The sequence below is a fragment of the Ambystoma mexicanum genome, chromosome 7q, assembly GCF_040938575.1.
Source record: "Ambystoma mexicanum isolate Mex_15411 chromosome 7q, UKY_AmexF1_1, whole genome shotgun sequence".
Lineage (NCBI taxonomy): Eukaryota > Metazoa > Chordata > Amphibia > Caudata > Ambystomatidae > Ambystoma > Ambystoma mexicanum.
Genome location: NC_090941.1, coordinates 365,953,919 through 365,969,993, shown reverse-complemented (window position 1 = coordinate 365,969,993; position 16,075 = coordinate 365,953,919). Strand labels below are relative to the sequence as shown.

Below are 16,075 nucleotides of genomic sequence, written 5' to 3'. Positions count from 1 at the left end.
TGGTTGAACAAAAATCAGACCAAGTAGAATTTCCCTTCCAGAACAACCAAATTCCAGACGTGACAGTAATAGTAGTATGACAACAGACTGGTGATGGGGGGTCCTCTCTATTTCTGAAAATCAACCTTCCTTCCAGTTTAAGGTGGTATTCCACACTGGAAGGAAACAGTCTGAAATTCTTCACTAATCCACAATCAGAAACTCCCACACCTATAGTCCAGAAAGATGTGAAATCAGCTCAGAGCCTGGCTGATATTCAGCAAATTGGAGATCAGTTGTTCATCCCTGTTCAGTTAAATGATGGGAAGGACTCTGTCCTCGCTCGAGTGTGTGTGAACAACAGTAAGAGCTTCATCAGCGAAGCCATGTTCCGCCAACTCCCAAAAGATCCAGCCATTCCCACATTCAAACTGATAGACAAATGGGAAATGGACCTGGAAGCACCTAATTCCAAACATCTCCTGCCAAGCAGGTGTATGCTCAAAATCTCCATTGGCAACAAGAGCATAGTCCATAACTGTTGGGTCGTGCGAGACGTCACTGCCGCCTTTTACTTAGGCAGAGACATTCTCAATCGCTTCGCCATTAGTTTGGACCTAATAAACTTCAAAGCTTGGTCCCGATTAGCGGATAATCCCATGGGCTTTTATGATCCAGAAAAAGCATTTAGGTCAGCTCAATTGCTACCTTATGCAGTTGAAATTCAGATTAAAGAGGAAGTCACCATCTCAGAAAGGACCCGACAATTCTCCCTGGAAGTGAAAGTTAAAAGAGGACAAAAATTGAAAAACGGTGATGCTTATATTCATCTAAATGCTTCTCTCCAAAAACAAAGGTTAGGGGTAAACCCAACACCATTAGTCAACATAGAACATGACACCATTCCAATAGAGGTGGATAACAGCGACTTACAGAGTATTACTCTAGCCGCAGGCACCATCATTGGAATGGCGGTTGATGACCGACATTTCTCCATTGATTTAGGAAATGAACTGTTAGGACAAATCCCCAAGGACTGTTTTGACAGTGACAGTGATGACAATACAACACCAGACAGGATTTTCACCCGGCATGGGGGGAACTTCCTGGTGTACACTTCTTGCCCTTATGGTAAGGAAGATGTGACTTGTGACTTCAGAGGGGATGAGGTGATTTTCCAGGTCCATGAGGGCTGCCTTTCCCACCTGAAGCCTCCAGTCCAAATCAGCACTCTGACCAGGGACTTCTCCACCCAGCTGGAGGAGGCCGCTGAGATAGCAAAACCAGAAGTCTCTCCAGGCTTCAGGCAGATGGTGGAAGAGAGAGTCAACCTGGCTGATGCCTGCGTGACTCTGGAACAGAAGCAAAAGTTGAAAAAAGTTTTCTTGGATTTCCAAGATCTCTTTGCGGTAGACTCATATGACTGTGGTCGCACCGACATCCACACAAAAACAATTCCCACGGACCCTGGCATGACTCCAGTGTTTGTGAAGCAATATTGCTTGCCTCTCGCATCCATGGAGTCCCTTACTGAAATAATTAAGAACCTCGAGTCCCGGGGAATAATCCGTCCAGTACACAGCACCTTCAATAATCCGGTGCTGGGAATATTGAAGCCAAACGACCAGTGGAGACTCTGCGCCGACCTTAGGGAGCTCAACAAACGGGTCCATACTTCCCGATGGCCTCTGCCCTACATTGACCCTGGGCTGGCCCAGATTCAGGGGTCACAGGTATTCACAGCAATGGACCTGACCAATGGATACTGGACCGTGCCTGTCAGTAGGGAGGACCAATACAAACTGGCTTTTACCTTTGGGGGCCAGCAGAACACATGGACCGGACTCCCTTCGGATACCTCAACTCCGTCAATCAATTCAACATTTTCCTACATAAGGCCATGCCCGACCTGGGTGCAAGGGGTTGTAAGGATATTTGGCATGTTACAGCACAAGTAGCATTACAGCACTACTGCACAAGTAGCATTACAGCACTACTGCACAAGTAGCATTTTTTTTTTTTTGCAGCACCACCACAAGGGTGCGGTGCATTGCTATATGGGTTAGCAGATTAACAAGGAAAGACAGGCTATTCAGTCAAAAAACGATTTTAATATATAAGATGCAAAGCTATTTTACAGTTAAAAGCACACGTGTTCATTTAAAAATGCACACTATTTTTCACCTGAAATGCCTATATTGCTAGAGACACATTTGAAAATTAACAGCTAACATATTAACAATTAACCTGACTAATAAAACCTTATTTTAATATAACCCACTAATAAAATGTGTTCTCTACTGCAGAATTAGGCATACTTTGAAAACCATTTAAATGAGTGTGCAGATTTTTCTCTTCTCTGCCTGATTATCCGTGTTGTTGTGCACAGTAACGGCAGGAAGGAGGAAGTCAGATTTGCAACAATTGCAAATGTATAAGCGAAGCTATTGTTGAAAAGTAGGAGGATGAGAGATGATGGATTTCATTGGAACACGTCATAAAGAGGGCTGAGAGGAAAGTTTTAGTGGGCAGTAGCAGGGAAAAAGACAGGCAGACATCTTTCTGCACTACTGGGGAGAAGACCTGGCTGTGGGGGTGTCCTGCTGCAGTCGAGACTGGGGAAAGCTGAAAGAATTACCTTTCCACTGGCAGAGGCAGTCCTATCTGAAAAAGCTGAGAATTCCAGGCAATGACCCCGGCTTGAGAAGGCAAGCGTTCCTTTTTATTGGAGTTACGCCAAGAGAGCCACATTCACAGAGAGAAGAATCTGAACAGATAAGGTAATTACCTAACTGGGGGAGCTGTGTGTGTGCACGAAAGTATGCAGTCAGTTTAGAAAAATGAAAGTCCCGTGCGTGTCTTTATCAAGTGCTAATGTTGCAATTTAAGTTCTGTTCTCCGCCACTATAATTGCAGTGTGTCATTGAAAATGCTTTGATTGTTCCCTTTTATTGCTGTAAAAAATGAGATCATGCCTAAATGTAAATTTTATAATACAGAAAATATTTGAAAACAGACGGGTGGTTTATTTTCTATTTACCATTACAATGCCAATGATGTGGGGAGATTTTTAAACAGTGCAATGGTCATTTTAAGACAGATGTGTGTATGTCAGAATCAGTATGAATAATTGTGAATGACTGTAGTATAACTTGTTGGAGGTACATGAGCCAACGGGAAGAGAGACTCTCTGAACATAGCTCCCTACCGTATATAAGGTAGTGGAAATTACCACAAGACTACCACATATAGCTCTCTGTCGTAAATAAGTCAGTGAGTTTGCCCATGGTGGCGCACCAACACTATCCCTGGAAATTGTGGTTTCCCTAGAATGCAGGTCTGAGGTCTCTCTAGTGATCACACGAAAAATCTAAGCGAAGATAAGGGATTCTGGACATTGGGGCCACAAATAAAACAAGGGAATTATGCTCACCAAAATACCACCAACCACGTATACCAAATATGCAGGTCTGGGTGCTGAAATAATGCATGTCCATTGTATTATTGTTGCACATGGCCAAATCTGAATACAAAGAGTGATTATTGCTAAGTTATTTCTCGGCGGTAATAAAATACCGTCAGGCCCCAAATCTCCACAAAATACCCTACACATTTATGGTGCGTTGCAGGCCGGGAAAGTGATCATAGAGTACCTACTGGGCGTGGCAAGCGTGTCTCACACTGCCATTTGCACATTAAAGGGAACCCATTTTATAATAGCAGTGTGCCACTAAAAACGAATTTCAGAATGTCACAAAGGGAAACCACATTCTCAGATCTAGTGCAATATTTAGAGGCAAAGTTATTTGCACATGGGAATTGGTCTTCGAACAGTACCTTAGAATGGAGTAACCGCATTCAGGGTGAGGTGCAGAAAGAAAAACTAGACAATATTTTTGCAGAAGGCAGCATAATTCAGGTCTGCCTTACAAGATTATTGAATGCAGCCGATAAAAGTGCAGAGAAAGACTGTTTAATACGGCTATGCGGCAAAATATGGTTTATTTTAAACAAGTCACTGCGAATGCAAGAGAATGATACTCAGCTAATTAACAGGTTAAAGACTGAATTAGATGGGGCAAGTAAAAATCAGGAAATGTTGAGAGCAGAATTGGATGTATGCCAAAAAGACATGCAATTAAAATGCAGAGACTTTGATACTCAGTTATCCAAAAGCAAGAAACAATTTGAAGATAGTGAGCAAGAATTGACACACTTAAAAGCCTTAGTGGATCACATTAGGCAGGATAAAGATGAGGTTGTTTCAGAAATGCAGATTTTACAAAAAGAACATTGCGAAAAAGAAGGTGATCTCCAGAGTGTAGAACAAGAAATGATTAAAATGATTCAAGAAAGAGACAAAAGAAATAAAGAGTTCAATGAATGCCAAATTCAAATGTGTGACATGCAGGAGGCAATTAATAAAATGAGTGATGAAAATAATTATTTGCATGATGAAGCCAACAGACTCCTTAAAAAGTGTAAGGACTTAGAACAGCAAATGTGCATTCCCAGGTCACAGGAGAGGCGGCAGGGTACCACATTCAATGGAGTGGAGGTGAATTCTAGCTCTGCCCAAAGAGCTAGTGCCCCAGTGACTGGGCCGGTGACTGAACTTGGTTGCAGCGCCCTTGGGGGATTTGATACTCCCATTGGGGGCAGCCACCAATCTCATACACCTGAAAACAGGATTGAATCACAAAATAGTGCAATTCCATGCATTGCAACAAGTAGCCCCATAAAAATAATGAAATCCATTAAAGCCCTGATCAAACCATTTAAAAAGGGAGGTGAATGCTGCATTGAGGATCACTTAGAAGCGGTGCATGACATTTTTAAAGCGCTCCAGATACCTAAGGAACAGTACAGACAATATTTTCATTTAACTTTAGATGCCCCGACGGCCAGCATCATAAGGGGATTAAATGAACAGCAGAATATGACATGGCTGGAGTTTGAAAAAGAAATTAGGCGTCATTTTTCTCCTTTTCAGTCATTGCAAGAGGCAAAGAAAGTTGCGTACACTATTACTGCTGGACCTAATACATCACCTCGCCAATTTTTACAAGACTTAAAAAGAGCATTCTCTCGCTTTGATGTATCTTTTGACTCAAATTCCAATGAGTTTAAAACCGCATACTTCTATGGGCTACAGAAAGACATCATATCCCAATTGGTCCGTGAATTTGACCGTGACAAGTCCCTTGAATGGATTGTACATCAAAGCACCAAGCTATATGAGGTACTCTATTGTCAGGGTAGAGAAAGTGATAAAATGAAAGATACTAGGCCTAAATCTAAAGAACCCTCAGCCACAGTAATGGAAATCAGGTCAGCCAAAATGTCCCTTGAGTCTGCTCAAAGCCAAGGTAAAAATAATGTGACACCTGAACAAAGGGGTAATCAACAAAGATCGCCATTGCCTGTACCAATGTTCCAATCACATGATCCTAGTAATAGAGAGAGCTACATCAGCCCTAGATATTTAGGAGATAGACCCCGGGTAAGATACCGGTCTGATATGGCAGGTATGAACAATAACCAGAGACAAAATCAAGATCAAAGAAATGATGGTCCCTACCAGTCATTGGGGACACAGAGCAGATTTGATCCCAGCACCATGATATATGGTAATCAGGATAGGCCCCGATATGTGGATCGATTTACTGATAATGGAAATCAATATAGGGGCCAGTACCCACAATCTGAGAGACAGGACATGAGGCAAAACGTGAACTACAGTCCACGCCAGTACAATGATTCCCCACCAGGGGACTATAATCAAAGGATGGGTGCAAACCGCTCCCCTCCACAAATGAATCAAGAATTCAGAAACCATCCCAACCGGTATCAATCACCTGAGAGGTATCAGAATAGATCCAATCAGGGGGAAAACAACCAATATCGACCTAGGCCACAGAAAGAGGATCCTAGAGAGGTGGAAAGGTTCCAATGCCTTGAGGCCCAAGTGAAAATGTTAGCTGAGCAAATAGGAAAGCTCTATACAGCGCAAAAACAACCTTCCAAAGAGGGGGCTGATGGCCATAGCAATGACCGGGGGGCTTCCGAAAAGTGACTAAGTACTCATGATAACTGCAGTGCCAAAATGACAGATTGCTCTGATATAACTTTGCATAACGACTCTGAGATGACTAATGGATTAAAAATGAAAGTACCAGTAAATGAAATTGTGACAGAAAGTGCAAATACTTCTAAAAAAGAGGTACGGTTTAACTTAGAGCTAAATAAAACAGTAAAGATTTGCACAAATGAAAAAGAAACATTAGGAATTCCAAAAGAACAAAGGGACAGATTTAAGAAAAATGACTCATGCATGGGGAATACCAGTGAACAGGGAGTAAATGGGGATGCCATAGCTCCTTCCCTGGGCAAGCAAAACAATTACCAAACACAGACAGAAAAAGGAAATACTCACAAGGAGGGTACAAGTCAATCACCTGAAAAATTCTTTGAGCCACATATTTTTGAAGAGGCTGAAAGGGCTGGTATTACACTAAATGATCACAAATGCACAGAATTAAAAAATGACAAATTGCTGAATGATGTTGTGACACATGTTCAGTTGGAAGGTTGTAATGTGGTCTCTGATGTTACCCAGATGGATGGGCGAACGGTGGCCACACTCCAAAAAACCTCTGAACATGGAGAAATGAATAAAATATCTCGCACAGAAATGGGTAAAAAGGAGGGAAAAATGTCTTTTCATTTACCAATGTGCTTAGCCAAAAGTGAAAAAGGCCTGAGAAAGGTGAGCCCTGAAATCAGTAAGAATTCACATTTCTTATGTGTATTAGAGGAAGTTGAGGACAGATATTATGCACCCATCACTGTAGAAGAAAAATGCCACACCTTTGCTATGATTGACACTGGCGCACAGGCCACAATTATGTCCAAGGAGCTGGTAAAGAGTATCAATGAAGGGAGGCCTCCACAGAGTCAGATCACAGTGAAGGCAAATCAAGGCCCAGTGCATAACTTTAATGGGGAGGAGGTGCCCATCATAGGTGTAACTGAGGTTGACATAAAAATAGGAAAGCACAGAATGAAACAAGAGGTATTGATCACATCTATTTGTGAAATTCCATTTCTGATGGGGACAGATTGCCTGAAAAGATTGTCTCCTCTCATAGATGGGGTGAATGGAGTGCTGTGGTCCTTAACCAAAAAACCATTGAGGCCTAAGAAACTAAAATCACAAAACAGCAATATAAAAGAATGTCACACCGTTGCCAAAACAAAGGATGCTGTGGAGGTATATCTACAGAATAGCTGCATACCTAGTGTCACTGTTATATTAAGGTGTCAAGACAAAGATCAGAGCGACAATGAAAAACTACCTGTACAAATATACTTGGACCCAAGGAAAGATTGGCAGACTGCCATAGACGAACACACATTACGTTTCTATTTAAAAGAGAATACATGCAAACAGAATATTGTTCCTAAAACAGATTCAGAAAAACACATTACCACTCTGGCAGAGATACACATGGAAGATGAGCAACCATGGGTTCACGCTGGTATAAATGATTATCTTAAAACAATAAAAGCCACTTTAGCGCTTGAACATGAAAGGAGTTTCATTAATGAGAAATTGTTGCAAAAAATTATGGAGAGGGAAGAAATCCCGAAATTTAGGATTAAAAACCAATATGTTTCTGGGTTGGACAGTCCAAACTTTGAAAACCGAATTACAGGCAGATGCATGCTTAAAATTAGCATTGGGCAGAAAGCAATTTACCATAATGTATGGATAGTGAGTGGAGCACAAAATGAATTTTACATGGGCAATGACATCATGCACAGAATGTGTATGGTGTTAGATTTCCTTAATCAAAAAATATGGTCGCGCCTAGGTGGGCCGGCGCCTGAATTTGAAGACAAAAGAAGGGCTTATCATTGTGCACAACTAGTTCCTTATGCAGTCGAATTACAGATGAGGAAAAATACTATTATTCCTGCATTTACAAAACAGTTTGCAATAACACTGAAATGCAAAAATGGACAGCAGATGAAAGGCTCTGATGCATTTGTATGCCTGAATGAATCCATAAAACAGCAAGGCCTGGATTATGAATACATTCCATTGGTAGACATTGGTGAGGGATCTGTAAAAATCATGGTGAATAATAAAGGTTGTCAGGATATTCATTTAGAGGAAAACTCCCCATTAGGAATGGCCATACAAAAATCACATTATACGGCAGATTTAAATAACATGGTGATTGGGAATATTCCTGAAAAATATGTAGATGCCAAGGGCGAGTTGCCAGAACACCTGGACTCTCAGCCCAAAGGAATGTTTAAAATTCATTCTGTGTATCCTTATGATTCAAATGAGACAGTGTGCTGCCATCAAGAGGATTGCATAATATTTAATTTAAATGAAAATGAAACAGGAAATCAGCCCATTGAAGTGGAAGCTGATATGCCAAAATATTTGAAAGTGGCAGCTCTACAAAAAGACACAGCCACACAGTTAGAGGAAAGCGCTGAGATTCCTTTACCAGAAGAGTTTCCAGAATTTTCCAGAATGGTAGAAGAGCAGATCTCCTTAGCGGATGCATGTAACAGCGATGAGGATCGACGCACTCTGAGGGAAATATTTATGGAGTTCAAGGATGTATTTGCAAAAGATGCTTATGATTGTGGTTTAACTGATTTACATGTGGCCACACTACCTGAAGGTTGTAGCAGAAATCCAGTGTTTGTACGCCAGTATAGACTACCGCTGGCATGTTTAGAATCATTGGCAGAGATTATTAAAAATTTGGAATCACGGGGAATAATTAGGCCCATTCATAGCACATCCAATACGCCTATTTTAGGTGTGTTAAAGCCAAATGGTCAATGGCGGCTGTGTGCAGACTTAAGAGAGTTAAATAAAAGAGTACCAGTATCTAGATGGCCACTACCATTCATTGATCAGGGCCTAGCTCAGATACATGGTTCAAATGTATTTACCACGTTAGATCTCACATCTGGATATTGGTGTGTGCCATTGGCAGAGGAGATACAACACCTATTTTCCTTTACATTTGACAGGACTCAATATGCCTGGCTTAGAGCTCCGTTCGGGTACATCAATAGTGGGAGTGAATTTGGCATATTTTTGAGAAAGGCCATGCCGGATGCAGCGGAAAGAGGGACAATAGTTTATGTGGATGATGTCTTGATAAAAAATGAAAACCTTAAAAGCCATTTTGATGAAATAAGACATGTGCTTGGCCAATTGCAGAAAGCAGGCGCCAAAGTATCTTTGCAAAAAGCACAATGGTGCAAGAAAAAAGTGAACTTTCTAGGGCATGAAGTGACTGAACATGGGCTAAATCCACAAAGGAAGAAAATAGAGGCCATACAAAGATTAAAAGATCCTAAAAATGTGAAAGGAGTAAAAAGTTTATTAGGGATGACAGGCTATAACAGAAAGTTCATTGAGAATTATGCAGAAATCACTCAACCATTGACTAAACTGCTTAAACTAAATACTCCCTGGAAATGGGGAAGAGAGCAGTCTGATGCAGTGGCTAGATTGAAGGAATGTCTTGTAAAGGCACCATGTTTAGCATACCCCATAAAGGACAGGGATTTCTTTATAGAAATAGGCTTTTCTGAACATTGTATGTCAGCAGTGTTATCACAAAAACACGATTTGAATCACAAAACCATTGCATATGCAAGTAAGGCATTTTCCCAAGTTGAAATGAAATTTAATGAATGCGAAAAGGCCCTATTAACCACTGTGTGGGCGCTACAACATTTCCGCCCCATTGTTCAGGGAGAAAAGGTGATTATTGAAACAAATCATCAACCTTTGCAATTTTTAGAGAGTAAAAGAATTAGATCAGGCAATCTAGCGCAATCCAGAATCACTTCATGGACGCTGGCATTACAAGGTTTTCCCGTAGAAGTAAGATATGGACAAAATAAAAAGAGCCCAATTGCTCAAGGGTTAGCTGACTTACATGACTGTGCAGCTGAACAAATAACAAATGAAATGGATGTGGAAGCTAGTTTGCAGGAGTTTGAACAATCACCACACAAAGCTTTTGATGAAAAAACATGCAAGGATTTGCCAACTGTATATGTGGATGGTTGTGCTTTTCACATTGAAAATGACAGTAATAAACAATTAGTGGCAGGAATAGGAAATGTCTGGTTGAAATGTGAAGGCGTTCCTAGTATAGGGATGAGGATTGGAGATAGGAGCAGTCAGGTAGCGGAATTGGCAGCCATCTATAAAGCAATTGCTACTGCAGTTGATAAAAAGTTCAGTGAAATTGTCCTGGTGACTGATTCTGACTATGCACGGAATAGCTTTGTGGAGTATTTGCCTGGTTGGAAAGCAAGAGGCATGATTACATACAACAAAAAGCCACTTAAACATGGAAAAATGATACAAGCCATAGACAAATTGGTGTCAGAAAATAATTTAACAATATACTGGAGAAAAATTCGTGGGCATTTAAAAACACCAGGAGAGGATAAGGAGGGAAATGATAAGGCAGACCATCTGGCTAAGATTGGGGCTGTGATGGGAGAATTGCTACCTATTGATTATTTAATGGGTGAAATACAAATTGATGCAGTCACACGTTCTAAAGCACCAAAGGAGGTAGATCAACCGGTGGTGCAGTGGAGTCATGACACGCCAGACCAAGATTTGATTGAGGCACAAAAGAATGATCAAATTTTGGGAATCTATTATAATCATTTGATAGATCCTGAAAAAAATCCTTTAACAGAAAATGATTGTATGGGAAAAGAAGAGTTGAGGGTGTTATTAAAGAACAAAACACGAATTAGATTACAGGATGGACTCATGATTAGAGAGTCCATAACAGGGCAAATACAGTGGGTAGTACCCCTTTCATTCAGAGGACTAATGCTACACCATGCACATGATGCCATAACTGCAGGCCATAGAGGTTCACAAAAGACATTAGAAATACTAAAAGATTATGCTTACTGGCCACATATGTCCCAAGATGTGGAATTATATACTAGAGGATGTCTAGTATGCGCCCAATTTAAACCTGCTTCACCAATGCATAGAGCACCATTGATGAAAAGAGGCCTAACTCTCCCATGGTCAGATTTGCAAATAGACTATGTAGGTCCTTTAAAAAGGTCGAGCAGGGGACACCGCTATATTCTGAGTGTGGTATGTTTGATGTCAAAATGGATTGAGTGCATTCCCGCACCAGATTGTAGTGCGCAAACAGCAGCCACATTGCTGGTGAACCATGTGTTCTCAAGGTTTGGGTTGCCACAAAGAATTGAGTCAGACAGAGGAAGTCATTTCACAAGTACTCTAATGAGCAAGGTATGGCAAATACTAGGTGTGAAAAGGAAACTACATATCGCATATCGGGCGGCGTCTTCAGGTACAGTTGAAAGAAGCAATAGGTCTGTTGTGGACATTTTAAAGAAATTTGTGGCAGAAGCAGGTTCCAGCTGGGATTTGCGTTTACCATTGGTTTTGATGGCAATCAGGTCGACTCCTGCCAAAGCAACAGGTGTTAGCCCCCATGAGGTCTTAACAGGTAGGAAAATGGTGTTACCACAACACCTACTATACAGAACACATGAGCAAACTCTAGTGAGTGCATCCACAGTTCATGAATATATTGATGAAATGAGGAGGCATTTGCAACATGCATTTGCTTTTGTGCAGAGAAATCTGGAAAGAGCTGCTGACAGTGCTAAGTCATATTATGACAAAAAGACATCAGTAAAGGAATACAATGTAGGGGATCAGGTGTACAAGTTTCATTTTGGAAAAAGTAAACAGAAAAATTCTAAATTTCTGGCAGCCTGGCAGGGGCCATTTCAAATTATAGATAAAGTCTCTCCTGTAGTGTATAAAATTTTGAAAAATGAAGGTGAAACAGCAATAGAGCAGTTTGTCCATGTAAATCAAATCAAACCATGCCATCCCAGACATGAGATCAGGCAGCTTGAGCATGTGGAAACGGATAGAGTCCATTGAGAAAATAAATGGGTGTAATCAGGAGGCAGTGACAAAGAAGTTAAAAAAAAAAAAGTTGATTGTTATGATGGCACATAAACACTGTAATATATGTGAAAATATATAATATAAATAAATAAATAAATAAATATATAATATAAATAAATAAATAAATAAATATATAATATAAATAAATAAATAAATAAATGCACATATAACGGAAGCTCGTGGTTGGTGTACAGAGAGAAAGTGTATTAAATATTGAATGCTGTTTTATATGTGTTTGTTTTCTTTTAACTTGTGTTTAATTTCAGAAAAAAGAAAAAAAAAAAAAGAAGTATTTTTACCAAGCATGTTTTATTTTTGGCAAAAAGGTGGAAATTAGTATTGTGCTATGTACTTAATCTGTTTATTTTCTATTTTGATTTAGACAATTAACATTATTTGATCGGAGGTTCCGGGATCAGAGGCCACGGGAGACGATGGAGTCCTGGAGTCCCCTGGATGAAGACCAAAAGATGCCTGCCTCCAGGTGGAGGTGAAGACAAAATAACCGGAATACCAAAAGAGATGAATACTGTGGATTCAAGATTGCCAAGATGAAAGAGTACTCGAATGAACCGAATAACATCGCTGGTCGGGACATACCAAAAGAGACAAAGCAAAAGTTCCGGCATATGAAGTTCCACGTATTTATTATTTTAATTATTTATTTTAACTTGTTATATTACTTATTTGTTTTAGTTAGTTGTTTTATTTCATTGTTTTTAATTGACTTGGAAAATTTAAACTTAAAGTAATGCCACTTCCACTGAGAAGGCAAATGTGGAACATTTTATGAACTGATGGACTCAGATGAAATGTTAATTGCAAATTTTCATTGATGCACATGAATATTCATTTTGTTGGATTGCTATATTGTAAAAATAAAAATAGAACAAGTTGTTTTTAGGAATTGGCTTGGATTATAGCCAAGTTCTAAAAACAAAAGGAGGGTATATGTAAGGATATTTGGCATGTTACAGCACAAGTAGCATTACAGCACTACTGCACAAGTAGCATTACAGCACTACTGCACAAGTAGCATTTTTTTTTTTTTGCAGCACCACCACAAGGGTGCGGTGCATTGCTATATGGGTTAGCAGATTAACAAGGAAAGACAGGCTATTCAGTCAAAAAACGATTTTAATATATAAGATGCAAAGCTATTTTACAGTTAAAAGCACACGTGTTCATTTAAAAATGCACACTATTTTTCACCTGAAATGCCTATATTGCTAGAGACACATTTGAAAATTAACAGCTAACATATTAACAATTAACCTGACTAATAAAACCTTATTTTAATATAACCCACTAATAAAATGTGTTCTCTACTGCAGAATTAGGCATACTTTGAAAACCATTTAAATGAGTGTGCAGATTTTTCTCTTCTCTGCCTGATTATCCGTGTTGTTGTGCACAGTAACGGCAGGAAGGAGGAAGTCAGATTTGCAACAATTGCAAATGTATAAGCGAAGCTATTGTTGAAAAGTAGGAGGATGAGAGATGATGGATTTCATTGGAACACGTCATAAAGAGGGCTGAGAGGAAAGTTTTAGTGGGCAGTAGCAGGGAAAAAGACAGGCAGACATCTTTCTGCACTACTGGGGAGAAGACCTGGCTGTGGGGGTGTCCTGCTGCAGTCGAGACTGGGGAAAGCTGAAAGAATTACCTTTCCACTGGCAGAGGCAGTCCTATCTGAAAAAGCTGAGAATTCCAGGCAATGACCCCGGCTTGAGAAGGCAAGCGTTCCTTTTTATTGGAGTTACGCCAAGAGAGCCACATTCACAGAGAGAAGAATCTGAACAGATAAGGTAATTACCTAACTGGGGGAGCTGTGTGTGTGCACGAAAGTATGCAGTCAGTTTAGAAAAATGAAAGTCCCGTGCGTGTCTTTATCAAGTGCTAATGTTGCAATTTAAGTTCTGTTCTCCGCCACTATAATTGCAGTGTGTCATTGAAAATGCTTTGATTGTTCCCTTTTATTGCTGTAAAAAATGAGATCATGCCTAAATGTAAATTTTATAATACAGAAAATATTTGAAAACAGACGGGTGGTTTATTTTCTATTTACCATTACAATGCCAATGATGTGGGGAGATTTTTAAACAGTGCAATGGTCATTTTAAGACAGATGTGTGTATGTCAGAATCAGTATGAATAATTGTGAATGACTGTAGTATAACTTGTTGGAGGTACATGAGCCAACGGGAAGAGAGACTCTCTGAACATAGCTCCCTACCGTATATAAGGTAGTGGAAATTACCACAAGACTACCACATATAGCTCTCTGTCGTAAATAAGTCAGTGAGTTTGCCCATGGTGGCGCACCAACACTATCCCTGGAAATTGTGGTTTCCCTAGAATGCAGGTCTGAGGTCTCTCTAGTGATCACACGAAAAATCTAAGCGAAGATAAGGGATTCTGGACATTGGGGCCACAAATAAAACAAGGGAATTATGCTCACCAAAATACCACCAACCACGTATACCAAATATGCAGGTCTGGGTGCTGAAATAATGCATGTCCATTGTATTATTGTTGCACATGGCCAAATCTGAATACAAAGAGTGATTATTGCTAAGTTATTTCTCGGCGGTAATAAAATACCGTCAGGCCCCAAATCTCCACAAAATACCCTACAGGTAACCTGGCTTATGTAGATGATGTCCTCATCAAAAGTTCATCTGTGGAGGAACACATAGCGGAGATCCGTTATGTTCTGACACAGTTGATGGCCGCCGGAGCAAAACTTTCCTTTCAGAAAGCACAGTGGTGTAGAACCTGTGTTAATTTCTTGGGGCATGAGATTACTCCTCAGGGTCTCTGTCCCCATGAAAAGAAAGTGGAAGCACTTCAGAAACTGAAGGATCCCACAACTCTGCGGGAACTAAGGAGCCTCCTTGGACTGACTAATTACAGCAGAAAGTTCATTGAGGGCTACGCAGAGATCACCAGACCCCTGATTCATATCTTGAAGGGGGGAGTCAAGTGGGAATGGGGTCCAGAACAATCCGAGGCAGTAAGACAACTCAAGAGAAGCCTCTCACAAGCGCCTTGCCTAGCTTACCCTGTCAGAAACAAGGAGTTCTTCCTGGAGACAGGGTTCTCTAATACGTGCTTGACGGCAGTATTATACCAAAAGCATGACAAGGTCAATAAAGTAATCTCCTATGCGAGCAAAACTTTATCCTCTGTGGAGGAAAAATTCAACGATTGTGAGAAGGCACTCCTGGCAACGGTGTGGGCATTGAAGAATTACAGCCCGTTTATCCAGGGGAACACATCATAGTGGAGACTCCACACCAGCCTCTGCAATATCTCCAAAGTGACAGAATCCGGGCCGGAAATGTGAGTAATGCCCGAATTACTTCCTGGTTTCTGTCAATGCAAGGCTTTCCTGTCGAGGTCAGATAAGGCCAAAACAAGAAGAGTCCCCTCACGCAAGGTCTGGCTGACTTGCATGATTGTGCCTGAGAAAACTGTCTCGAGGACGAAAGTCTAAAAATCAAGGACAACATGGAGGCATACCTTAATTCCCCACACAAAGTCTTTGAAGAAGACAAGTGTGAGGGAATGCCCACTGTCTATGTGGATGGATGCTCTTACCATGTTGACAACAACGGGGAGAAAGAACTGGTGGCCGGCGTAGGGAATGCATGGGTGAATGAGTCCCCAGAACCCTCCGCTGGATACAAAATTGGTCCCCGAAGTAGTCAGGTGGCAGAATTGATGGCTGTGCATCAAGCCATCCTCACTGCTGTCCAACATCAACTCCACGAAGTTGTCATAATCACAGATTCGGATTATGTACGGAACGGGTTCGTGGAGCACCTGGTTAATTGGAAAACCAGAGGCATGTTATGTGCTAATAACAAACCCCTGAAACATGAGAAGCTAATCCAAAATATTGATGATCTGGTCACATCGAATGGGATGACCATCTGCTGGAAAAAGATCAAGGGTCATTCCAAAGTAGAGGGACCAGGCAAAACTGGAAATGACTTAGCTGATCAGCTGGCCAAAACCGGGGCCATCCAAGGGGATCTAGTAGAAATAGAG

The 16,075-nt window shown here is 40.8% G+C and overlaps 1 long non-coding RNA gene across 1 annotated transcript; it reads left to right on the top strand.

Moving 5' to 3' along the window:
- The first annotated feature begins 1,918 nt into the window (after positions 1-1,918).
- Positions 1,919-14,060, top strand: LOC138528732 (uncharacterized). Its single transcript, XR_011284215.1, has 2 exons — positions 1,919-2,759; positions 12,402-14,060. It is a non-coding gene; the product is annotated as an uncharacterized lncRNA (long non-coding RNA).
- The last annotated feature ends 2,015 nt before the right edge of the window (positions 14,061-16,075 follow it).